We start from the raw sequence: 27,076 nt of genomic DNA, 5'->3' as shown, positions 1-27,076 counted from the left end.
TACCCAAGACCACCATCACCATCCATCACCACCACCACCGTCACCATCATCATCACCATCATCATCACCACCACCACCACCAATACCCAAGACCACCATCACCATTCATCATCACCACCATCACCATCATCTTGTAGAGTGTGAGGCAGGGCATCAGACTCAGATCAGAGAACAGTGACCTCAAACTGGTGATAAGGGGTGGTGATGGGGCTGCCCAGTCTCAGTCATATCCTCCACTTGGACTCACCCGATGCAGACTGGTTTGATTTCTATCCAGAGTTTAAAAAGATTTTTTTTTTTTAATGATACACACACATTTGTGCTTTTTGATGCTTTCCCAAGCTCCTTCTGACTTGGGTAATGTAGACTTCTCCCCAGGGAAATGTTCAAGAGACAGAAAGACGGAAAAATGGTAGCCGCAGAACACTGGGTAAACATTAGCTCCTTTCATAACCTTCCTTTCTTGGATGACAAATCTGTGGTGGGGCCCCCAAATCCCAAGGAGGCCCACTTCAAACATTTATTTGGATCAGTCTAAAGGGTCGAGGACCTGCTATATAAAAAGTCCCTTAACATACACTGTTTGGCTAAAATCTGCTTGCACATAAATTCCAAAATGGGATCTGTGGCCCATTTCATAGGCCATCTCACCATGGTTTCCCCCTTATTGTCCCCTCTCACCAAAAATGGAAATAGAAAATCATGATGCCGTAGGTTCTATCGGTTCAATGACCATATTTTCCAAATAAAAAAGCAGAAAAAGAAGCCGTGATTGACAGCGGGACAGGAAATTTAAAGTGTGAATTATTCGCGACAACCTGCTTACGAAAGCATCCTCTAGACTCAGTCCCTAAATTGGGGTCCCATCTTAGGCCCGTGAGTCTTGGCCAGTCACTTCACCTGCCCATGTCTCTGCTGCCTCCTCTTTATGAAGTTGGCACTATTATATCACTTTCATTTTAGAGTTATGAGTAGCTAATATATAACGAACAAAAAAGACTTTGATAAAGTGACAGAGTGACAGTCATGTCAGCTCTCAATAAATATTAATTACTACTATTTTTTTTTTTTTGAGAGAGAGTGTGCTAGTGGGGGAGAGGCAGAGGGAGAGAGAGAGAGAGAGAGAGAGAGAGAGAGAGAGAGAGAGAGAGAATCTCAGGCAGGCTCCATGCTTCATACAGAGCCCAACATGGGGCTTGATTCTGTGACCCTGGGATGGTGACTGGGGCCCAAATCAAGACCCAGACGCTGTTCAACCGGCTGAGCCGCCCAGACATCCCTACTATTTCTTTTTTCCTCTGCAGAGAGATAAGGCCTTTACTTTGCCCATTCCATATGTCAGAATAACATACATCTCAGTTAGAATTACTACCTGTAATAGTAGGCATTATTTCCCAATGAACAGGGTTTAAGCAGTGTGCCCAAAGTCACACAGCTACTCGTGAATTGAAGCCTGGCTGGAGCCCAAAGTCTTTATCCTTTCCTGTATACCATGTTGGACTGTTCAGAATATTTTTACTCAAAACACATTTCCTCCGTATGAAGATAACCCATGGTCTTGACCCTTTATAGTGAGCCTTAGAAGGCTCTAGCCTTCTGATCACCCTCATCTGGCAGCATTGGGGGTGCACATGGCACATAAATAATTCTTTGCCTCTCAGGCTCAAACTCCTGAGTTCTCTCTGGGCTCCAGAGGCGACCCGTGTGAGGCTGGACTATAGATTGCAGTGACTGCCAGCCTGTGGTGGGGCCACTGTCCTGCCCTGGACAAGCAGGCTTCTTTCGTGGAACTAGACTGATGATCCCCAAATCCATGTGCTGTCCGTGGCTCTCCAGACGCCATGGTCTCCCAGGGTGTGGCTCTTAGACCATTTGCATTCGAATCCTCTAGGAGGCTGGTTAAAATGCCGATTCCTGGGCCTCTTTTAGACTTGCTAACTCTCAATGTCCGTTGGTAAAGTAGGTGTCCGCATTATTAGCCAGTGGCCCAGAGACCGGGTTCTCCTGAATCTTTGTGAACCGTAGATGTTCACTATTTCTCTGCCAAGACAGAGAGCCAAAGGTGGGGGGGTGTGTGAGCAGGGGGGGGATCTACGTGAAAATGAAAAAGATAGGTCTTAGTGCATTCAGGCTGCTATAACAAAAATGCCCTGGACTAGGGGAGCTTAAGCAAGAAACTGGTTTCTCACAGTTCTGGAGGCTGGAGAATCCAAGATCAAAGGGCCGATAGAAGGTCAGAGGGTGCTTCCTGTTCATGGATGGCCCTCTTGTCACCGTGTCCTTGCATGGTAGGAGGGGCAAGAGGGCAATCTGGAGGGTCCCTTTTTTAAGGACACTAATCCCATTTATGAAGGCTCCACTCTCCTGAACTAATCCCTCTCCAAAGGCTCCGCCTTGAAATGCCATCACATTGGGGATTAGAATTTCAACTAAATGGAGGGGGGCGGCAACATTCAGCGCACAGCGGATGAAGTAGCTGGAAGCCAGCTGGATCCTACAGACACCTGTGTATGGATAATGACACCCCAAAGATATCTGTGTCCTAATCCCCAGAACCTGTGAATATGCTGTGTTATACAGCAAAGGGGGATTAAGGTAGCTCATTAGGGATTTTAAAATAGAGGGACGATCCTGGACTATTTGGGTGGGAACAATGTAATCGCAGGGGTGGTTTATAGTGGAAGGGGGAGGAAGAGGAGGTCAGAGTGGGGATGTTGGTGGCTTTAAAGATGGAGGAAGGGGGCACAAGCTAAGGAATGCAGGTGGCCTCAGAGGCTGGAAGAGGTGAGGAGAGAGATTCTCTCCAAGAGCCTCGAGGAGCACAGCCCTGCTGACACCGTGATCTCAGTCCAGTGAGACCAGTTTTGGACTTCTGACTTCCAGAACTGTAAGATAAAAAATCTGTGTTACTTAAAGGCATCAGATCTGTGGGGATTTGTTACAGCAGCTGTAGGAATCTAATACACGAGAGAAGTGGAGAGTGGGTTTGTGTGGCTACAGCACAAAGGGTAAAGTCCAGTCCGTTTCTGAGTAATAGGTCGCTTTTTCTCTGCACCGTCTGAGCTTGGATCGATGCTCGGACCTTCGCAGAAGCCAGTGGATTGTTCGGTGCCCAGCAGGGCTCAGGGCCTCAGGAAGTTCCCATGTGGTTAGAAATAGGCGATGGAGGGGCGCCTGGGGGGCTCAGTCAGTTAAGCGTCCAACTTCGGTTCAAGTCATGATCTCACGGTCCATGAGTTCGAGCCCTGCGTCAGGCTCTGTGCTGACAGCTCCCAGCCTGGAGCCTGCTTCGGATCTGTGCCTTCCTCTCTCTCTGTCCCTCCCTGCTCATGCTCTGTCTCTCTCCTTCCCTCCCTTTCTTCCTCCCTTTCTCTCTGTCTCTCTCAAAATAAATAAACATTTAAAAAAAATTTTTTTTTAAGGAATAGTGAGTGGAGAGTGGCCCTGGATAACCTGAGAATCGAACTTAGGGCCTCGGCCAAAACAATGACACTACAAAACAAAACAACAAAAGGAATTTCAACGTGGGTGAATTTTTGCAGCCTTTACGATCAATCAGTCCAGAGGGACCCTGTTTTGATTTCAACATAGTTCTTCCTTTTGCATTATGGTGCCGTATTTTGAAACATTTGGGGTTGTGTGAAATGCAGGTGAAGGGAGAGGGACAAAATAATTGCACCCTAAGTTTTAGGGCCTCTGATTAGCTTTTGGCAGAGGGCCAGTCGACTAACATCAGTTGTGGGGAGCTAGTGAGGGAGCACCAAGTCCAAGGGACCAGGACGCGCCCGAGAATTCTGAACATAGAGAAGGGAACCAGGTCAGAGCAGAGGGCAGCAGGCAAAGACACAAGGCAATAGGGAGAAAATAGCCGGGGACCCCTCTCCATGGGACAGCGGGTGGCCCGGAGCAGCTCCGTTAGTTACAGGTGACAAAGACTCTTGACTCTTGGCCTGCTTTGGGGTCTTCCCTGGAGGCCATAACCCTTCCCAGGCCTACCCCAAGTCCCGGGGCCTTCAGGGCAGGGTGGGACGGCCCAGTGACAAATGAAAGCTGTCCCACTTGGGGCCTCCGCACGGGGCGACGCCGTGGTCCGGTTCTTAGCGCATCCGAATCTGGGTGCAGAGGTGAGAGCCCCTCAGGCACGCTTGGGGCCTCCGGGGAGAGGGCAGCTGGGGAGCCAGGCGGCACCCCCCCCCCCTTGGCTCTCTTCCTCTTGGGCCCGGACTACAGGGGGCTTAGGTTTCTGCACTTTTCATGTGGCGTCTTTCAGAATTGAAATCCACTTGAAGTGGTTTGGGTTTTTCTCTTCCCCGCCTGGTGTTTGCTGTAGAGAAATACCTTCAAACACAGACGGCGCTGCTCGGTGCCTGTCGCTGAGCGTGTTCAGAGGAACCCAGAGAGGCCACATCAAGCTGAACGTTTTCCTCAGAGACGCCCCGGCTGTCCCCGCCCTGCTGCTGCTCCCTGGGCCAAGGTTTTCTCTCCCCCACCCGCCCGCCCTCTCCCCTCCAGCCTCGGCTCACAGGCTTGTTCTCTGGGAGAACAAGGCACCTTTGTTTCTCGGAGCAGACTTATTTGGAGGGTTTGGAGGCCACTGAGGGGCCCCCCATCCCGTACGGCCCCCCGGCTTGCTCTTCTTGAGAGCCCGCAGGGAACGTGGTAGACCCCCCACCCTTTATTCTACGGCTTTGAGATCACAGCTCTTTCCCCGTCGCGTCCCGCGTGTGCTGCGAGACGCCCTGGAGTTTTCTGGGTCTCCCGCCGAGCCCCTTCCTTCCCCATTGAGGACATGTTTGAAAGAAAAGAATTAGTCCCACGGGCTAACAGAAGCAAGAAAGCGGGAGAGAGAGCGCAAGTCATAACCCACAGTGACATCACAGCTTGCCCCGTGTCACATTTGAGGACAGTTTTAGCCACGGAGACGTCTACTGATAGAGATGTATATTGATGGCCCTCTATCCATACCAACTGTCAGTCCGTATCCACAGACCTGGATATGAGAGGGCAAGAAGCGACTGAGGGGCTCGTGCGGATTATTTTTTGCATTACCCAGAGCCTGAGGCCGTCTACGCATATGTACATAATTATAGAGGCAGGGTGTGTGGGGGGCGGGGGGATGTTGGAGATTGAGTGATTCAGCTCAACCTCTTTCTTTCGCAAAGGAATGCCATCCCAAAAGCTTTACGTGACCTGGCCAAGGTCACCGGGCACTCGCTCTGCTGCACTGAAGGGTTTTATGCGTATTCCGAGATTTCAAGACATTTCCCTACAGGGGCGCCTGGGTGGTTCAGTCGGTTAAGCCTCCGACTTCGGCTCGGGTCACGATTTCGCGGTCTGTGGTTTCGAGCCCCGCGTCGGGCTCTGTGCGGACAGCTCCGAGCCTGGCGCCTGCTTCGGGTTCTGGGTCTCCCTCTCTCTCTCTCTCTCTCTCTGCCCCTTCCTTGCTCAAAAATGAATAAGCGTTAAAAAAAATATTTTTAAGGTATTCGCATACATTAGGAGGGTGGGAAATATTCCCAGAAACCTGTGGAGGTTGTGGGTTTTTGGAGGCCCCTGTGTCCCTTTTGTAAATGGAGTGGCAGGGACCCTGCGGTGAGTCGTACGCACAAGACTTCACCATGAACTTCCAAATCCCAGTGGGCAGAGGCCTCCCAAGCCACAAGGGAGTCACTCAGCCAGTTGGAAAGCTCGGCGGGAAAGGGGCCCGTGCATCAGTCCACACAAATCAGGGCCAGTTTGGACGTTCTCCTCCCCATAGTCACCAGCGCGTTTATTTCTTGAGAAATGGTTGAGCCAGAAAGCCACTGAATCTGGATTTGAGATTTTTTATTGGGAACAAGTCAGTCCTGCCTAAGGCAAGGATGGGGCCAGGACCAGATCTCTCCTTACTGGCGCGCCGATGAAATGGAGGACTGGAGAGTTGCTGTAGTCCAGCACCCTTGCTTGCAGATGGGGAAACTGAGGCCCCAAGCCCAGAGGCTGAAGGCCTCAAGGTCTCACAGACCCAGCACAGAGGCGGGACTGCCGGCTCTTGGCCTGCTCTCCTCTGTGACCTTGTCCGCTTCTGCTTCCTGCAAGGGCAACCGTGGTGCCTTGGGCTCTCGAGAAATGTGTCCCACTAAACTGAAGCCAGCAAAGGGAAAAGCCCCTGCACCCTTTGGGTCAGCACGCAAACTCCTCCGTCGGGATGATTCTTGCTGCGATGTGCCCGGTGGGGGCTGGCTGGGAAGGGGACCTGTTTTGGGAGGGCTCCCTCGAGCCCCCTCTCCCAAAGGCTCCATGATCGCCGGTCTCTGTGCCTGTTAGCTCAGTTAGGCCCTTACTCTCGCAGCCCCACTCGTCAGGAAGAGGCGGTTTCGAGACTCTACAGATGTGGGATGACAAGAGGATTGCAGGAAAACCCATAAGCCCCTCAGAGCTGTGATCTTTCTCTGAATGGGATGGATGCATTTATTTCTTGAGAGATGGATGGATGGGGTGTACCTCCAGGCCCACGCTTCCAGGTTTGGGACTTTAGTGGAAGCAAGCAGGCCCTTACTGAGGCCGTGTTGGGGCTCCGGTGGACCCCTGAGAGGTCTGCCTGTGAGACAGAAAGTAGGTCTGGGGAGGCTGGAGTTGATTATTTCCCTCTGCTCTCTCCCCCCCCCCCCCCCCCCCACCAACCCCACACACCCCTGCCTGGGGCAATTTGCATGAGAGGAAGTCTGAAAGGTAGGGACAGCCCCGGGCCTTGAAGTCACAGGCCACAGGGAAGGAAGATGAGCCAAAACCGGAGTGATTACCACTCTGCGCTGGTCCTTGAAGTTCACCAGGGTTTCAAAACGGCCATATCTTCACCGTGACCTTATTTCCGCACCAGGAGCCTCAGAACCTCAGGCTGCTATTAATCACAACTAGTTCTTAGATTAAAATAATAATAATAATAATAATAATGACGATAATAAAACTCTTGGTGTGGGAGCTGTGGTTCAGGTCCCTGCCACACCCCCCCTGACACCCCCATTTGCCAGGGAGAGAGAAACGTGTAAAATCTGTGGCCAAGGTGACCCACCTTCAAACCTGGACACTGGAGGCTCAGCCCTGGGGGCAGCCGGCGAGAGGGGGAGGGTGGACCCCCTCCGGATCATAAGGCAGAAGCGTAAGGTGCGGTTAGCAGCCACTCTTTGGCTAAACAGCCCCTGGGCCTGACCCATTTTCCGTTCCGTGAGTCGGGCTCTGTTTTCAGTTCCCACAAGACACCTTGGGGTGATCAGCAAATCTCCACAAGCCCTACACCGGGGACAGAGCCTGGGGTACAAAGAAATTAAAGTGGCTTTCCCCAGGCCCTTGGGCAAGCGAAGGCTGAAAGAATGGAAGCTAGCTAAAATCAAACGCCTGCCTGGAACAGGCCCCATCGCAGGGTTTTTGTCTCAACCGCTACCCTCTAAAGAGGTCCTGAGCAGTATGCCCATTTCTCAGGGAGAGAAACGGAGGCTCGAAAGGGGGAAGTGACGTGCCCATGGTTATGCTGCTAGGAAGTGACAGAGGAAGAGCCCTGATGCAGAGGAATGGGGCCATCCAGCTTGTGAGTGAGTTTGTTCTGTGACCGGCAGGGTACTGGGGACTTAGTTCTCCCGGCCTTCCGTCCTGGTTTGAGGGTGATGTGCGGGCTCCCTGCTGTGATGGCGCTTCTGTAGCTGGGTTTCTTTCAGCTGAGAGTTTGGGCTGTTCATTTCTCCAGGTTATTTTCAGTTAGACCAGCCGTGCTCATCTTGAATCCCGAATTTTTTTTTTTAATTTTTTTTTTAACGTTTATTTATTTTTGAGACAGAGAGAGAGACAGAGCATGAACAGGGGAGGAGCAGAGAGAGAGGGAGACACAGAATCGGAAGCAGGCTCCAGGCTCTGAGCCATCAGCCCAGAGCCCCACGCGGGGCTCGAACTCACAGACCTCGAGATCGCGAGATCATGACCTGAGCTGAAGTCGGACGCTTAACCGACTGAGCCACCCAGGCGCCCCTTGAATGCCGAATTTTTAAGCCACCCCACGCTGTAGTCTCTGTATCCAGCTCACTTCTCCCTCAGAGTCAAGGGGCTGACAGGTCAAGTTTAGAGCCCCCGAGGAAAGAGAGAGGTGGTTGGGGGGGTGGGGTGGGGTGGGGTGGGGCAGGTGTCAGTCATTGCCGTGACCCAGTGTTGGCAAGTGAGCACCAGGTGAAAACATTAAGGGACTTAGGACTGAGGCCAGGGGACATGTGCCTGAGGCTTACAGTCAGGATTAAATGACTATCTTTATACCATGACGTTTTGCCCACTATCTTACACTTAACTAGTTTCAGTGACGCAGAGGGAACACATCCTAATTTAATCAACCAGTGGAGGTAGCAGTCCATTTCTGGAATATCCACGTGGGCCTACGGGCTTTGACTTGTATTCTCCCCAATGGCAGATGACGAAAGTCATCTTGATTTTAAAATCGGTTGTTTTTTTTTTTTTTTTCTTAGACCTTCTCAGTGGAAGGTCAAGGATCAGTAACAGGCAAGTCCTTATTCCCATGGTTTCTCTTCCTCTGAGTTTCCCCCGTGACTCAGCACATCTTCTTTGAGCATCTCCTAAGAGTTTGGTACTGAATTAAAATGTGGGAAGTGTGGGGTGCGGGGAACTGGGACCAGGAAGTCTGAAGCAGGCAGTGGTCAATCTTTAAGATGTGGACGTTCAGATCCGTGGGAAACAAGGTGGGAGAAAGCACATTGCCTGGGAGTTCAGACATCGGCATCAGGAAGATGCTTTGGTGGCTTGGCGCATTCAGGGAAGTCTTCTTGGAGGAAGGTTTGGTTTCCTCTGAGAGGATGACTGTGTCTTAAGAGCAAAACAACGCTCATGTTGTCTGATCCCCTGGGGGCAACATTTGCCATCGGGCGCCCCATGGCTTTGGGGTTCCAATCACGGCTCTGCCGCGTTCTCGGTGGGAAGCTTCGAGCAAGTCATTTAACCTCACCCATAAAATGGATGCAGCTTAAAAGGCTGAGTGACCGAGGCAATGGCGATTTTCAAGGGCAAGCAGCTCTTCTTGTTCCCTTACCACTGGCCACATCCCCTGGGGGTTTCCTCTGGTCTCTTCTCTCTTTGGACTGGGAGGCAGAAGACCTCGGTTCAAGTCCCAGCTCTGGCATTTATGACACTGTAGTCTCGCGTCTCAAGCTTCCCCTTCCTTTCTGTCAAATGGGCCTGAGGGATTCCAGGCTTGCTGAGATCTCTTCCTCTACAAAGAGTTTTCCCGTTCGGAGTCCTGCTGATGGGGAATGACTTCAGACGTTCTCACCTCCCAGCCCTGTCTCCCCACCTCTCCATCCCGCATCCGCTCCCGAGCCTCTCGCCATCTGTCTGTCACGACACAGACCAGATGTGTTTCCCCCTGATCTCGTCCATCCACAGACGTGAAGCACATGTCTGTTTGCCTGCTGGTGGGCCTGGGGCCCTCCAGGAGGAAACAAACATCCAGGTGCCAGAGCCAGCCTTTCAGGAGACCAGAGGAATTAAGAGGTCTGGGACCACCTAGAAATGGTGGTCGGAAACCAACACGAAGTAACTTGAAACCTGCTGTGTAGCCTAGGAGCGGGGCTCTTGCGAAGTGTGAGTTGCCAGAGAGAAGACAGTCACGAGAGTAGCATCGGACAAGCAGCCAACTCCCAAGAATCTCCAGGCGCCTCATCATGGAATCTTAGAGTTGAAGAGACAACCTCCCTCCCTCCCTCCCGTATATCCCTGAGAGAACATGTTGAAAAACCTGTGGTTCGGAAAGTAGCCTAGACACTTTGACCCGTAGTGGCAGGAGGAAGAGAGAAAACAAAATAAAAGTAAGAGAGCAGTCTCTGTATCCTAAAAAAAAAAAAAAAAAAAAAAAAAAAATCTATCTATCTATCTATCTATCTATCTTATGTATCTATCTATCTATGGGGGGCGGGGAGAGAGAGAGATACATATAGTTAGAGACAGAGGCATGAGGAAACAAAGTTAAATTTCAGAATGGTCCTGCCTGGGCTGCTTCAGGGTGGAATACTCTGTCCTCAACTCTAAATATTCTTGGATTTCTTAGGGAGAATGTGAAAAGAGATAATGTCTGAAGAGTAGCCAGAGGCGGAAGTCAAATGATATGGCTCCATGAACCGTTTTAGTCTTTCTAACCCAATATAACTAGTCCCCAGCCATCTCTTGACTTCACTCACAAAATAACCCCCATTTTGCGGGCGAAAAGACTAAGGTGGAAAAGTAGCAATGCCTTGGCCAAGGAGCTCGAGTGTGATTGCTTAACACCTAACTTACAAGCTCAGTGAGAGGCTGTGTCTACAGGGTTCACTGCTTGTCCTCCGGGGCAGGGCCAGTTCCTGGCACACAGGAAGAAGTTGGTAATGCGCGTTGAATGACTTGGCACTGACATTTGGCCACGCTGTGTTAGTACAGAAAATACCAGTCACGTCTCTATTTCTGTACCCAATTCCAGTGTGTGTGTGTGGGTTTTCCCACACCACCGAGCAGTTCTCTGACACCAGCCGGGTGTTCTACAATTCAACTCAGGACGCGATCTACCCAGAGACAGCGTCAGGTTCCACAGGTTGAGGGCTCAGTCCTGCAAGGCTGTCCCCCCCCCCACCTCAACTTCAGATGCCAGTCTCAAATCCAGGGGCCACCCTGGCTTTTGACTAAGTAGCTAGAGATCAGAGGTTACCACGACTCCCTGCCTGGGTTCCATTAGTTTGCTAGAGGGGATCACAAAATTCTGAGAAACATTCTACCTACCAGATTACAAGTTTGTTATAAAAGGATATAATTCAGGAACAGCCAGTGGAAGAGATGCATGGGGCAAGGTGTGGAACATGGGGTGGAGCTTCCACTGTCTCTGAGAGCCCACTCTTCCCGAATCTCCGCCTGCCAGCCAATCAGGAAGCGCTCGAACCCTGCCTACCAATCAGGAAGCACTGTGAATATTGTCTCCGCCAATCAGGAAGCTCTCTGAAAGCTGTCCACCAATCAGGAAGCACTCCACACCTGGTCCTTTGGGATTTTCACCGAGGCTTCATTATGGTCACAATGGATTAAGGCATTGGCCATTGATTCAACCTCCAGCCTCCTCCTCTCACAGGCAGTTGAGGGAGGGGCTGAAAACTCCAACCTTCTCATCGCATGGTTAGTTCCCCTGACAACCAGCCCCGTCCTTAGGTGGTTCCAAAGGTCACCTCGTTAACGTAACAAATGACACCTATATCAGCTTCCTCCCCGGAAATTCCTAAGGTTTGAGGAGCCCTGTGCCAGAAGAGGGCCCGGAGACCAAATATTTATTTTTTATTACGACTCCCAACATCACACATCTTACGGGTGAAATGGCTGCCTTGGAACTTCCGCTCCTTTTCTTTGCACGAGCAGCAGGAGACATGTGAATCTGACTTTTTTTTACTCCTTAGGCTGCTTGAAACATACATTACGAGAGAGCAAGACACCGTGTCTAAGTTCTTCAGACACTGCTACGATTATTTTTTCCCTTCTCTTCGATACCCTGTACCCACTGGCTTGTAGAGGAAGTATGCCAGCCTCTGATATTTGGGAGTCTGTCACCCACTCGGATGGTCTCCGGGCTGAGCCTCATTACCATCAGAGGCGCTCTGGAGAGCGCGGTCACCGGATCGTTTTCCAGGGCACCCAGGAGAATGGCCTGATTGAGGGCAGAGTCTACTCCAGAAAGAGTATGACGGTAAGGGTCCAGGAATCCAGCCCAGCCCCCTGGCCACACCTCCTACCGATTCCTCATTTGTTTGCTCTGCTCTAACAGCAGCGAACACGCTTCCGCTCTCGCGTCTCCAGGCCTGGGCACATGCTCTGCCTTCTGCCTGGAGCACCCTTCCCGCTGGGTGGAACGAACAGAGGAGATGTCTGCCCAGGCCCTTGTCTTACCAGATTTGTCTGAAGGCTTTCTCCCCCTAGGTCCAGAGCATTCAGCCACAAAAATGTCCCGGAATATTTCTGTCCCAAGTCTGATGTCCTTGGTCTACATCTTCTATTGCTTTAGGCACAGAGCCCAGAGGACTATTTTGAACAGAGCCAAAGGCTGTATTCGAGAGAACACGAGTTGTAGAATGTTGGAGAGCCAGGTTCAAATTCCAGTTCTGATGCGTATTGGTTGTATGGCCTTAGCTACGGAGCTCAGCTCTCCAAACCTCACAGGCTTCCTCTGCGAAAAGCACCCATCCTGCATTGTTGCCATGACAATGACGTCGTAACGCGGAACGCTGACGCTGTAGTGGAACGTGGTGCATAGAAGGAACCCCACAAACGTTAGTCCCCTTGCATTGCTATTCTGACTGCAGGATGGGGGTGAGGGGAACTGATTTCTCTCTAGAGAAACATCTGCCGCCCTCGCCCTTCCTGGGAGGAAGAAACACGGAGTCTCACCTATGTATAGAACGTTTCCTGCAGCCAATCCGGAATGGCTCCTGGCAGGTCCGTGTGAGCAACCGAAGGAGAAGCAGAGTCCTTGGTTCCCCCTTTCCCCTGCCGGGAGAGAAGCTGCTTCGTCCGGCCCTCTCAGCCCTAGACAGGGCTAATGGGGGTGTCAAAGAAATTGTCCTTCAGGCCAGGCCCTGCCCTTATCACTTTCCCAGTCTGCTGTGGGACCTGCCCATCTTGTGAACCTGTCAGTCTGCCAAGCCCCCGAGGGATGGCAAGAAGCCAGTTCCCCTGCGCCTGTGGAGCCGTGGGGGGCTGGCCAACCCTCTACAATGCCCCCTGACCCTTTTCTAATTGCCCCCTCCATGGGGGCATGAGAAACCCCTGCGGATTATGAGTGAGGAGGCTCGCAGCGATTCATCCATCCACTCACAGGGTCCCTCACCGCGTATTTGCTGAGCACCTACTATGTGGAAGGTCCTGGGCTAAGCCTTGAGACAGATAAGGGTGGGAGCCGCCGTACCGCCTACCCTGCCCCAGCTTCCACAGCCGATCAGGGTCTGCCAGCCCCCTTCCTCCCACTGCCCCTCACCACACTCCGCTGGCTCAACACGCACTTTGTCTTCGGGCCCCTTAGAATAGCCTCTCTACCCTTTTCCCTTATCCTGGTACGCCGGACCGCTGCCTGAATCACCTCTCTAGAATGCCCATCTGGTCTTGTCAGTCTTGGGTGGGGCGGGTTGTTTCCCACCTGGACCTTGTCCTCGGTTACACCTAAGGTTTTCTTCAAAAGAGTTCACTTCCCCCCGCCCCCCACTTGGCCTTACTCCAAGCGGTATCATCCATGAAGTCACAGATTGGATGCCAGTTGACTATTAGACGAGTGTGGGTTTAAGTAATAAAATGAACATTTGCAGACATCTAAGGCTATCAGGCAATGATGCTCCCTTCCCCGCGCAACGTCGCCGGAGGATGACCATCAGCCCCTCCTATGTGCCCAGCAGTACTGGGGATAGAGTTCAAAAGTGGCAAAATCCCTGCCCTCTTAGAGTTTCTTTTCTGGTGGAAAAACAGATAATAAAAATTAGACAAAAGAGTCAAGTGCATGCAGGCTTTTAACTAACTTCCTCTTAGCTATTAAGAGGAAACCCAAATAAGAGAAAAAGGGGCAGGAAAACCCCAACTGTACTAAATAACCCTTCCCGCTTTTCCAGCCCACCTACCCCTCCCCCCTTATTCCAGAATTTGTGCAGAGGATTCCCACAATTCCCTGTGCTCATAGCACCCATAAGGCACCGGTGCCCTCAAAGCGCCTGGCCCACGGTTCCCACAATGCACTGGTGCCCACCTGCGCGTGGCCCGCAGCTCCCACATTGCTTCACGCCATATTCCCACCATGCCCTGGGGCCTGTAGTTCCCACAATGCTCCGGGCCATTTGCCCACAATGCACACGTCGCTTCCCACGTGCCTGCCTTTACCTGTTAATTTTTTTTCTGCCAGGACCACCCTTGTCACATAAGCCCCTGGCTAAACCACCTTTATCGTTCCAAGTCCACCAGGACATCATCTTCCCTGACCCCTGGTCCCCTGTCCCCATTAGAGTTAAACCTGGGTAGCTTGGGCCATTTCTGCAGTCGTCCTTCTCAGCCAATTTTGTGCTTTATTCATCTCGTGCCTGCCCCTCCGCCTGGGCCCTTTAAGGCTGGGGCCATGCCACCTACATTTTTGCCTCCCCACCCACAACTAGAGGCCTGGCCACGGAGGACTGGACCACATCACCCCGCCTAGCCCAGCAGCCTGCCTGGGCCCCTGCGGTCCTACTCAGGCTCTCGGCCAAACCTCAGTGTTTATGGGCGGTGCCTTGTTGGGGGGCGGGCAGGATGCCCGGCCCCTCCCTGTTATCACCTCCTCGGCATCTTTCGGACAGTGTTGCCTCTTTTGAGAAGTTTGAAATGAATAATTCTACAGAAACAAGTCATTTAGAAAGTACATGCCCTCCCCCGGTTCTTCTCCGCCTAGAGATGAAAACATGCATAGAGTGAGGAGATTCTCTTCCAGGGCAGGGCAGGTAGCATGACCTTCGCTGGGACAGTCTGCAGGGAGGCCGTTTCCTCAGTCTGGCTGCGTTAACCTGCCTCCTCTTGGTAGCTCATGCTTTCTTCACACTGTCCCCTCTGCTCCTTTCCCCTGTCCCTGCCCCAGTCCAGTCTCACCTCCCCTCGCCTGGGCCCCGAGGTGCCCCATGCCGGGTGGGGAGGCCCACGGGAGCTGGGAGCCAACCCACCGGATCACAGCAATAGGGTCCTCCCATGCTGCCAGCCAGAGGCCAGAGGCCAGGGCAGTGGCACCGGTACCCCCCACCCTGGGCCCAAGGCCCCAGGACAGGCACCACCTTCTCTAGGGAAGGAGGTTTTCCCATGCAACAAAGAGCCACCGAGGGAAACCTCTTTCTTCCATTGTTTCCTTCCGTATCTACTACATGCTCTGCCCTGTTCGTAGCCCTGGGGAGATGTGTGGATGGTTCGACAGACTCAGCTGTCTTGGAGCCCACCTCCCAGTAAGGGGAGGGTGCAGGGGAGTAGGCACCAATCAAACAAACACATACGTCGTACAGTTACGTATTGTGACCCGGACTATGAAGAAAGGGGTGACCTTGCAGGGCCCCGGTGAAGTTCTGAGGTGATAAAACCTGAATGACAGGACTCCATGCGGCTAGGTGGGGAGACAGGTAGGAGAGACAAGTTGTCCGGGAGTAGGGGCAGCATGTGCAAAGGCCCTGTGCTGGGAAGGAGACTGATACACTGAAGTAGCAGAAAGGAAGCCAAAGGGACCAGAGCTACTCAAGGAAGGGAGAGGGCAAGTCAAGAGGAGGCAGGAAGCAGTAGGCCTGGTAAAGATTTGGCTTTTTTTCTTTGTAATGTTTATTTTTGAGAGAGAGAGAGAGAGAGAAAGAGAGACGGAGCCCAAGTGGGGGAGGGCAGATAGAGAGGGAGACACAGAATCGGAAGCAGACTGGAGGCTCTGAGCTGTCACCACAGAGCCCGATGTGGGGCTCGACCCCTGAGCCGCGAGATCATGACCTGAACCGAAGTTGGACGCTCAGCTGACTGAGCCGCCCAGGTGCCCCAAGACTCGTCTTTTATTCCAAATACCCTGGAAAGCCACTGGTGACTTTGAAGTGCACAAGTGCCCCAAGTAGGCACTCATCCCAGGAGTTAGGGGGTGCCTGTGAGGGTAGAGAATGGAGAGCGCTTTGAACCTCCAAAATGGGATCTGAGGGGATTTCCCTCCCTTTGGCGTGGTGTGGTGGATGCTGGGGTCCTCCAGGAATGGGGAGTCAGCTCTGAGGCTGTGTCCCCGTCTCCTCTCCACTCCTCTGGCCAAGGGACACCAGGTTGGCAGACGGAATCTGGGCCTTACCCGGGCTGGAAGACCTTGGGTTGGAAAGGGGCTTCTTGAGCGTGTTCTTGCCAGGGCCGGGGCAGCTTCCTGGAGGGACAGGGGGTGTCTATTTAGATCACACAAGCTCTCTGTGTTCCTGCCTGGCCTAACTAACCACTGCAGCCACGCGGGGGCCTGACCCCTAAATTCCTCTGCACCCCGAGGGCCTGGCATCCCCTTGTTCCTTTTCCAGAGCCTGCTGAGGGTCATTGATAGGGTTAGAGAAGGAGCCAGAACCCCGGACAAGGATGAATAGGCGGCCTGAGTGCCCGCGGGTGCCCATGAGAGACCTTCATGAGAACAACCAGGCCCGAGGAGAGAAGCCCAGCCACTGCGGGCTGGCCCAATTACAGGAGAAAAAAGGACAGTGTAAAAGCCAAGAACATGGGATTGGGCCCCAGAAGCGTCTCCCTTGAGCAGCGCAGAGGGCAGCCCCCCTTCGCTAGCCTGTGTCCCTTGGCTGGGAGCGGGGATGGGAGGGTGGAGGCTGGGGCAGGCCCTGGTCTCCAAGGAGCAGGTGACTGACCCGTCCTGCCAGGGCCAGCTCCCTGGACACTGCATCTTACCAGTCTCTGGAACGTGGCACATGTTTTATGGGCAGACCGTGTGCACTTGGGGCCCCCAGAGCTCATGGGTAACACTGAGAGTAGCAATAGCAAATAACCAATAACCGTGCATCCAGAGGGTTACATGCATCCCTTCTTTCTTACCGAAGTAAGGGCATCTCCCCGAAACTGACGTCTGGGCCTCACGGGCAGTGTCGAAGTAACTTTTTAATTTTTTTAAATTTAATTTTTTTAATGTTTGTTTACTTTTGAAGGAGGGAGAGACAGAGCATGAGCGGGGGAGGGGCAGAGAGAGAGGGAGACCCAGAATCCGCAGCAGGCTCCGGGCTCCGAGCTGTCAGCACAGAGCCCGACGCGGGGCTCGAACTCAAGGACAGTGAGATCAGGATCTTAGCTGAAGTTGGACGCTTAACCTACTGAGCCACCCAGGTGCCCCAGTAACTTAAGTTTTTTAAGCACGGAGCGGCTGAGGTAACATCACGTCTCCTCTCATTTAATCCAAGGGTCACCTTTTATCCTCATCTGAGAAGTTCAAACCCCTAGTGCTATTGAATTGTTTTTGGAAATATGTTTGGTAAGACCGACCAGTCGTGACCTCGTGCATCTCTGTGTCCTTCAAAAAGAACATCGATATTTTACATACAGTTTTATAGCCTCCAATTTTCACTAATAGCAACATTTTCTCGTATCATTACTGCTCTTTAACATAATTGTTCATGTTTATTGGGCACATCAAGGTGCCAGATTCTGTTCCACACATGCGTTGCATGTATAGATTCAACACAAACAATGCGACGGGGTAGACCTTATGTTCGTTTCACAGATGAGGAGTCCAAGGACAGAGATGCTAAGTAGCTCACGTACGGTCCCACAGGTCCAACGTTGCAGAGCCCGCCTTCGCCCCTCACTGTAACCACCGTCCTCCGCACAGGGCGACTTAAGCTCAGTACTCGAGCGACTAGCTGGATGAGAATTTACTTTAAAACTTCCTACGGTAGATGTTAGGACTGTTTCTGTACACATCTTTATTTCCTTAGGATAATTGCTGGAAGGATGGGGCAAGGCACGGGGACTTGCATTTTTAATTTTTTTTTTTTCTATCTTGAAATAGTTTTAGAGTCGCAAGAAGCAACAAAAATAGTACAGAAAGGTCTCAGCTCCCTGCAACGATCGTATCTTATATAACCACAGTGCACTAGCAAAATCAGGAAACGAACATCAGTGCGATACTATTCGCCAACTACAGACCTTATTCAGATTGCAACAGTTTTTTACGTGCGCTTTTTTTTTTTTAATGTTCTATGACATTTTATCTCATGTGTAGACTCATGTGAGCGCCGATGGGGAGGTATTTTTAAGGCTCACACGCGTGTTGTCGAAGTTTCCTCCAGACGGTTGGCGGGGAATGGTGCGTCGAACCCCTGGGTCCGCTGGGCATTGTTGAACAGAGCCGGGAAGCGGCGTCCGGAACTCAGAAAGGGTGGTCAGGTCGCCAGGGAAACCCAGCCGTCCTTGGCCAGAGACCCACGTCCGCGGTTCCGACCTCACGCTGGGGACGTGACTTGATGTGACTTTGTACCAGCTACTCTGCTCCCTCCCGGCGTGTCCTCGTCCGCAGGGCAGGATGGTGGCCTGAATGTTTGGCAGGCAGTGCAGGGGAACAGAAAGAACCGGGCTGGGGGTCAAGAGAGCTGAGTTTGAGTCCCAACGTGACCTCAGGTCGGCCATCAAGTCACCTGCACTTCACCGTCCTCACCTGTAAAGTGCGAGTGAAATGGATGCTCCCGGGTTGGGGGGGGGGGGGGTGACCCGCCTACGGTCATCATCCTCTTGGCCACTGCGGTCACCAGGGGATCCGCGCAGCCGATGATCACGATTCCCAGCTCTGGTCCACTCTCGCGCCCAGTGCCACGCAGAGCCCTTGACAGATGCACCTCTGACAGCAAACTGTTGCAGGGGAGCGGGTCCTCTTCCCGCCCACAGGTGAGGACAGGGAGCCACCACTCATGAGTCGCCATCTTCATAGGCCCAGAGGCCACGGCTAACGGCCAAGCAGGGCCCCCTTCCCTCCCACGCTGCCCGACCCCCCTTAAATCTGTACCGACAGTTGAAGACGATCTTTTCCCCAGACCAAGGACGGCCCATCAGTCAAGAGTTTAGAAGTGTGGCTGCCTGTGACCCCCAGCTAAAATCTCCAACGGGCTCTCAAGATGCGCTCCAAGGCCCCTTCCGGCAATAAAGCAAATTTGATATTGCTGTAAGGTAAATGCTGCCTAAATATAAAAGCGTGGAGATCAGTTCCGAGTGCATTTTCTGGATGGATCAGGTTTTTATTCATTCTGAAAAGGAGGCAGGTAGCGAATTTCACTGCTGTCACTTGATGCAGGAGGTTGCTGTCTCCCAAAGCGAGAAGAGAGGGCACCCCAGTCACTTCTCATAACCGTCGTGCCCCGGAATCTTACACCGTAGACCTGTCCCACAGAGGGAGTGCTACAGGTTGGTGTCACAGAGCCAGTCAGGCAATTTGACAGAAAAGGCAAAAAAGCCAACCCTTCTGGGATTGAGGTCAACCCATCATTTGCAGAAGTCAGTCGTATACTTGGACGTGGCCGGGTGTGTTTGAGGGGGTGTGTGTGCAGTTACCTGATTGGATGCCGGAAGCCTGGAAACAATCCAGCCCTCGGTACGTTCAGAAAGAAGGTATTTCCAGGGCGCCCGGGTGGCTCCGTCGGTTAAGCGTCTGACGTCAGCTCAGGTCGTGATCTCACAGTTCGTGGGTTCAAGCCCCGCGTCGGTCTCTGTGCCGACAGCTCAGAGCCCGGAGCCTGCTTCGGATGCTCTGTCTCCCTCTCTCTGCCCCTGCCCCACTCACACTCTATCTCTCTCTCAAACATAAATAAACATCAAAAACATTTTTTTTTAAAAAGAAAGAAGACATTTTCAGGACACACGAAAACCGGACCAGCGAACAGTGGCAGACAAGGGGCCAGAGCAGCGTGACGGCTGACCTCCCAAAGGCATTAGCAGTACAATATTTCTGGCTTCGCTTACCGGGGGAAAGGCTGCACCACGTGAGCCGATTTGGGGATTCCGTTCTTGGAATTTTTCTTAAAACAAAGCAGTTTTTGCCATAGATCAGAGACAAGTTGACGAACTTGGAAAGGTCAGGCGGGATGATAAACGCTCGAGCTGGTATTTGTGTTCTGAAACAAAAGTTGGTCCGTGTAGTCCATCCGGTACAGTTTGCAGGCAAGTGAGCTGAAAGGGAAGGAAAGAACACGCTTTGGTATAAAGGTGGCGAACTGGGCGGGAGTTTTCTTGAGGATTATTCTGGGGGAGCAGTCCAAGACCGAGGTTCTAGACTCATCGGAAAAAGGCAGCATGTCGGTACCGAGCGCATCATTCGACGCATACCCTGACCATGTTTCCTTAAAAAAAATATATAACTACCTTTAAGATGTTCGTATAGCTATTCCATCGGTAGCGATCACCCATAAATAAGTAATTGAAGATACAATAAAAAGCATCTATGCACAAATATGTTGTTTTGAGTATTATTTATAATGGTAGATTCTGGAAACAAATGTTCAATAAAATGGAGACAATTAAATACAACATAATGTGATCCCTGGTTGAAGTATTATGAAGTCATAGAGTGATGCTCGCTAGGAGAGTAATAATGGAAAAATATTGGTGCTACTGTGTTAAATGACTATATCAGCATCCACTACTCTACACCCGGAAATACCTCTAAATCCTTCAGTAGGAAATCATTTCCAAATGCCGAGTAAGGGCACGGTTGATTATTTTTCTCTTCAACTTTTCTGCACTTTGAATAAGGCGTATGGGTTACTTTTATAATGTAAATATACAAGGATGCGCTTTAGTTTTTAAACAAAAAGGAAAGTTTAGTCAGAGTTATTTTTAAAAGGCTTGCGGAGGCATCTTACAGATGCCCCAGCCATATGGGAGGGGCGCGATGAACTTGACTGGGGATAGGCGTGTGCCTTGAATTTCGAATGCACAGAGCCAGCCCTCGTGGGCAGAGTTCTGGTGGGGTCTGGGGCAGAGAAGAGAGAAGGAGATGAATCCCCGGGCATCTTTCGGTGATCCCACTAAAGGGGTCAGAAGCAACTCAACAGGACTCAGAGTGGGAAGCAGCCCAGACCCGGGGTCCTGCACACGGGACAGGCTGGGCGTGGCCAGGCCAGGAATGGGAGGCTCCACCTTTCAAGGACAGAGAGATGCACGGAGAAGCAGCAGCAGCTCGGGGGCCTAGGGTAAGGAGTGGGAAAGTGAAGGAGTAGTATCAGTGTGTGTATGCAACCTCCACCTCCCAGGGAGGTGGCTGGAGGAGGGAGGCCACGGCGACCTCGGCAGCGGGTTATATATAGATCTCGCTGCCAAGATGGTGAAACCAGGGCAGGAGTTGGAGGCAAGAGCGATAAAGATGCTTCAGCGAACACTGCCCAGACCTTTGGGAAAAGTTGCAGAACAAGGAAAACAAGCTTGTCGCCCAGGGGAAAGGCCCCAGAGTTCAGCCAGTCATGAGATGGGAGGCGGGAGGGGGGGTTCACTTGTGAGTTTCATCCACACTGATTCTAGGTCAGCTCATTGTGCCCAAACCAGCCCAGGATCCAGTCCGTTGCTCGGGGCTCTGGCATGCCGGGGTCACAGCTCTTTGAAGGTTAATCAGGAGTGGGGCCCAGAAGGGCAGGTCTGTGTTTTCCAGGAGGGCTGAGAAATAACGGTTTAAGAGTGCCCGGCAGGTGCTAAGAGTTTTCCTTGTCGCATCGCTCTCAGTCCTAACAATAAACTCACGAAATAGGCTTTACTTGTTGGTCTTTAAAATAGAGTTCATATTTTAGAGCAGTTTTCGGTTCACTGCAATACTGCGTGGCAAGTGTCGAGAGTCCCCATATACCCCTGGTCCCCTAGGTTGTATTTTATGCCCCTTTCACATCTGAGGAAACTGAGGCCTACAAGGCCTACATGGCTCTCCCACACGAATGTGCAGATGATAACTGTTAGAGGCAAGCCTCGACATTAGGCTACCGACACCTTTCGGTGTCTCCTGGGAATGACGAGGCTTTACAACAGGGGTCCGTCCACTCACCATGGGCCCATGTGACAGACCAAGCCTGCCACCTGTTTCTACATGGCCCACCAACTAAGAACAGTTTTTCCGTCTTCAAATGGTTGGGGAAGGAGGAGGGAGAATATTTTGTGACGCTTGAAAAGTATGTGAAATTCACACCTGTGCCTCGAAAGTATTATGGGAACTTGGCCACATCCATTCTTTTCTGGATTGTCTGTGGCTGTTGTCATGCTATAGATTGGGGACACAGATACTTAATGGCCCCCTGTTGTTTTTGTCTTTTTTCTTATTTACTGTTCAGCCCTTTTCACGTAACCACTGCGCTACTAAACATTTCTTTCAGTCTTGTTAGATTTATGCTGGCTAGGATGGCCTAGACCAGGAAGTTTCCAAAAGATGCTATTTTGGGGATTCTTGGCTCTCTTTTACACGAGAGCCGCTCCCTTTAAAGGTTTTGTAAAGTTCGTCATCTGGGAATATTTCATTTGCAGAAAAGGTTCCATGGCTAAACAAATAAACACTAAGAAGTTTGAATATCTAGACTTTTCTCCCCCCCAAAAAAGTTTGTGATGATTATAGCTAAACCCAGGCAAATCGGAAAATACGTATCAGTCAAGTTTATAGTCTATCAAAGAACCTCATACAGAAAACTGCCCCACCAGACCCAGGCAACTGACATCACTCAGCCTAAGAAGCACACAGAATGGGCATGGAAATAATCACGTCCACTTGCTTAATTTAGAGGCCAAAGGGGACCAAGTGACTCATCCAAGGTCACTTGGCTTATTAGAGGCAGACCCAGCACGGGCCCGGCGTTTGGCACTTGGGCATTATTTTGATGTGTGGGATTGGTGCTCGTGGAGATCACTCTTGGGAAATTGAGCCTGATAAGACTTAACTGACCCGGGTTTTATTTGATATTTTTTTCCATCGGTAAATGTTTCTAAATGTGTCTCTGAAAGATACAGACTTTTAAAAAACAGTACCCATGATAACATTATCACACCAAGGAGCAATTAACAATTATTACTTACTGTTTTGAAGCACCCAGTTTTCATTTTTTTTAGTTAATGAATTTTTAAAATTTGAATCCAAGTTAGTTAACATAAAGTATAATAATGATTTCAGGAGTAGAATTTAGTGATTATCACTTACATATAAGACCCAGTGCTCTTCCCAGTAAGTGCCCTCCTTAATGCTCATCACCCATTTAGCCCATCCCAATACCTCTCCGGCAACCGTCAGTTTGTTCTCTGTATTTAAAAGTCTTTCATGAGGGCGCCCGGGTGGCTCAGTCCATTAATCTTTCAACTTTGGTTCAGGTCATGATCTCACGGTTCATGGGTTCGGCCCCGTGTTGGGCTCTGTGCTGACAGCTCAGAGCCTGGAGCCTGCTTTGGATTCTGGTCTCCCTCTCTCTCTGCCCCTCCCCTGCTCACACTCTGTCTCTCTCTCTTTCAAAGATAAATATACACTAAAAACAATGTTTTGTGGGGGAGGCTGGGTGGCTCAGTCAGTTAAGTGTCAGACTTCACCTCAGCTCATGATCTCGCAGTTCGTGGGTTTGAGCCCCGCATGGGGCCCTGTTGACAGCTCAGAGCCTGCTTCAAATTCTGTGTCTCCCTCTCTCCCTACCCTTCCCCGGCTCATGCTCTCTCTCTCTCGCTCGCTCTCTCTCTCTCTCGCTCTCTCTCTCTCTGTCTCACTCTCTCTCAAAATCAACATTAAAAAAAATTTTTTTTAAATCTTAAAAACTTTTTTTAAAGTCTTTTATGAAAACATCCAGTTTTCAAATCTCCAATTTTGACACAAAGTGGAAGGTCAGGTGGGTCAGGGTTTGGAGTTCTCTGTAGCCTTGTGACCTTGAGAAAATCATGTAACCCTTCTCAGTCTTTGTCTCATCATCTATGAAAGAGGATGATTCTAATGTAGAAAGTGCTATTGTGAAGGTCTGATGATCTTGGTAAAGTCCTTATGAAAGGTAACACACGGTAAGCTCTTAATCGCTGATGCTAATGATGTGATAATCACAGCATTGTTAGAGATAAGCTGAACTGGGTCACCAATGGCCGAGCGTTTGGCGGTGTGCCAGTTTTAGCATTGGGAGCCTTGAGTCCTGGCGATCCACCCAGTCCCTGCAAACCAGGATGGTTGGCCACCCTCCTAAAGCCAGCCAGGCTAACAAGCCATGAGAGGTGAGCTGGTAACCCAAGCTCATGGAACTGACACGTAACGGATTTCTCAAGCACGTTTATTATTTGGTTGATGCAATCGGCAGGACTGCTGGATGGGATCCCAGATTCTCTATAAATAGACGTGAATTGTTCAAGAACCTCAGACCTGGTGCTCATCGTCATGGAATTATGGGCTTTAACTGCTCCCACCACGCAGAGGTAGAGTGCCCTCCAAGTGCCACAGTAAGGACTGATGCCCACCTGAGGAAGAAATGCAGCCCCTCGCTATAACGGAAGCACTTGCAAAAGGCTAGCGCATTAGAGAGAAACAATACGGAGTTTACAGGGTCCAAGCCCCTCATGCTGGCCATCGAAAGACTGAGGCCCAAAGAGGTCAGGTGACTTTTGGCAAATTGGAGACAGCTGAGCCGTTGAGTGGTTGCTTTGACACTTTTGGCTTTCCGTAGATCCCCTTACGTGTGGCGTGCAAATCGTGGCGCTCTGTCTTCCTTGGACAGCCTCCTCGGCACGTTTACATAGCTGTGAGAAATGTGTGTGCTCTAAGTGCCAGGCCCCGGAGCCTGACCACAAGGGAGGAGGGACCCTGGAGGCCTGAGATTGGTGGTGAGTTTCCCCACCTGGGAGGGAGCTGATGTGAACACCTCTGGTCGGAGAAGTGAAAACTCTGCCTTCTAAAATGGCCTCGGGACGCCTGGGGGGCTCCGTCTGTTGAGCATTTGACTTCGGTTCAGGCCATGATCTCGCGGTTCGTGAGTTCGAGCCCCGAGTCAGGTTTTGTGCTGACAGCTCGGAGCCTGGAGCCTGCTTCAGATTCTGTGTCTCCCTCTCTCTCCTCCCCCGTTCGTACTCTGTCTGTCTGTCTCTCTCTCAAAAATAAATAAACATTAAAAAAGTTTTTAAAAATGGCAGCAGCAGAGGAGTGAGAGTTCATTGCCAGCTGCTAACTGGGAATAGAACAATGGCGCCATGCCGGTCAGTGGCCAATTCAGTTAATGTACGAAGTCAGATCAGAGAATTGAGGAGAAAATACCCCCTCTCTGAGGCTTGCTTTTTTTTATTATTATTAATTTACCAAATATTTATTAAGCACCTGCTTTATGTCAGGCACTCGTCTGGGTTCAGTAAGTTCTGCAACCATTATGTTACCGACTCATAGAATGTGGAGTCGTGGCTAAGACAGACCACACAAAAAATAAAGCAACTGTAATTAGGATCTATGATGGAAGAAGGAAAAAGGATGGAGTAATAAGGAACCCATTATATCTCCAAAGAGGAGATTTTTTTTTTTTTTAGCTGAATCCCAAGGCATGAAAAAGAGTCTAAAGAAGAGAAGTAATGGAATTTTAGATAATTAAAAGAAATATTTTAACTGTCTTACCAAATTCAGTGTGTTTTGTTCCTAATGATAAATGACTATACCACCGAATTTTGGGGTAAAATTTTACTGACTTGACCACGTGCTTAATTCACCGGGCTGAGTGTTGTTGTTTTTAAAGGATCTTGGACTCGTGTTAATTTCAGGCAATCTGAGCATCATCTAGAATCCAAGTCAGAAACACTTGGCAGGAACCAAGCATGTTCCCAGAACTAGAATCCCTATCTTCAGAAAACAGTGTAAGATACCCTACTGAATGAAATCAGATTTTTTTTTTTTTTAAGTGGAAATGAGATGAAAAGGATTGCAGTGGAGCCAAATGATAGTTAAGTTAATCTTCAGGGGAGGGAAAACATGTCAGAAAATGTAAACCAGATCAGGCCAACCCACGTTACAATTCTGCAGAGGGAATTAAATTCCTATGGAAAAACAAGTCTCTGATTATGAAAGGATTTGACTGTGTGGAAGAATCTGGAACATCCACCCTATTAAAAATACTTGTAAAACCAGGGGAATCATGTAAGAAATTAGCTGAGTGAAGGGGGAGAGTCCGGGCTGCCTGAAATAGAGTTATTATTTCAGACACTGTATCATATTCGTAAGACTGCAACGCAGAGAAAATTGCTTCATTACAAAAAGCAAAATTTATGATCAGGTAGTACCATTTAATTCTAAGGGGCTCCGTTAACCCTTTCTGCACAAGTCTGTGCGTCTTCACCGTGAGAAGTAAAGGAACAAAATAATCCCAAGGTATGTGACATGTGGTGCATTTGTATTCTGATCCAAATAAAAATTAATCCAAGCACAGGGGCGAAACTTCTTTGCAGTTTCCTAGGGACAGAATAAAATAAACAAAAAAATACATGTATTGTTATGTGTCAGGGGATGTTGAGATTAGCAAACACGTGTCCCAAACTGGGTGGGCAGAGCAGGAACTCTTAAGAAAAGTCTTGAAAATCGCCGTTAGAAGCATTCTTAGAAGGAAACAGAGTTTTAGCTCATTCCAGAATTGTGTAGACAGCGACTGTTTTCTAAACAGAATTGTTTCAGCAAGTAAGTGTTTGCTTGGGGTGTGCTGAAACAGTACCCCATCTTCCATTGTGTCAATTGCATAGTTTTGATACAAAACACCAAGGGGAGTTGGTTAAGACACGTCCAGATAAAACTTTTGTTGCGTTTTAACCAACAGAGCCTTTGGAAAGGTGCCTTTGTTCCAGATGCAGCTAGCTAATGAGGGTTGGTTGATGGTGGTTAGGACGGCTAAGCAGTTTGCAAATGGCCACCCATTACTTCCACTGGGGAAGTGGTGCCTCGGGAAACGTTTGCACAGAATGTTTGGGGCTGTGGCGGCAAAAACCCTCTTCCCTCCTCCCTAATGCCAGTTCACCAAGTGCCTGATTTCACAAAGCTCAGCAAAGAGTCAGTTACTGTGTCAGTTACTGAATCAGACCGGTTTCATCTGGGCGAGCCAAGGGAAGAGCACGTTTTCCGTGGTGCACGTGGGCATCAGCAAGGAGAAGGTGGGGGTGCCCTCTCTGTGGATGCGGGGTTCACTACTACTATAAAAATACCCACGTTTTCTTTCTCCGTTGATGTGCCATTGATCCCACAAGCTTCTTCCTTCTTAAACTATCCTCCTTTTGATTCACTTTCTGAATCTTTTTCCTGGTTCAGTTGAAATATCACCAACTCAGGGAGGTCTTCCCTGACCACTTGTTCCAAAGCAGTCCCCCCTCCCACTTCTCCATTGGGCTCCATCCACCATGATTTATTTTCTTCATAGCACTTATTACTGGCTGATGTTTTCTTGTTGATCGATTGATTTTGTTTGTTTATTTACTCTGCCTTCTGTCTACAGAATGTGAGTTCCGTTAGAACAAGAGCCATCTGGGAAGCTAAAACAAGTACCTGGCAAATTGGCAGTCAAAATTATTGGATGGTGGATGGATGGATGGATGGATGGATGGGTGGATGTGTGGATGG

The 27,076-nt window shown here is 50.3% G+C and overlaps 2 long non-coding RNA genes across 2 annotated transcripts in view; one reads left to right on the top strand and one right to left on the bottom strand.

The window, feature by feature from the left end:
- The window catches only part of LOC121009994 (uncharacterized), a 21,845-nt gene extending 9,110 nt beyond the window's left edge, over positions 1-12,735 (bottom strand). Inside the window, exons 1-2 of the long non-coding RNA XR_005780946.1 lie at positions 10,777-12,735; positions 10,303-10,426 (exon numbers count right to left, since the gene is read on the bottom strand). This is a non-coding gene — a long non-coding RNA (uncharacterized LOC121009994). The remainder of the gene's footprint in view (positions 1-10,302; positions 10,427-10,776) is intronic.
- LOC121009996 (uncharacterized) overlaps positions 1-27,076 on the top strand; it is a 68,910-nt gene that overhangs the window by 23,909 nt on the left and 17,925 nt on the right. The gene's annotated exons all lie outside the window — the stretch shown is intronic.

Source organism: Herpailurus yagouaroundi, unplaced genomic scaffold (genome assembly GCF_014898765.1).
Source record: "Herpailurus yagouaroundi ecotype Mexico unplaced genomic scaffold, PumYag 190, whole genome shotgun sequence".
Classification (NCBI taxonomy): Eukaryota; Metazoa; Chordata; class Mammalia; order Carnivora; family Felidae; genus Herpailurus; species Herpailurus yagouaroundi.
Note: the sequence above shows the minus strand (reverse complement) of the source record. Positions and strands in the feature narration are given on the sequence as shown.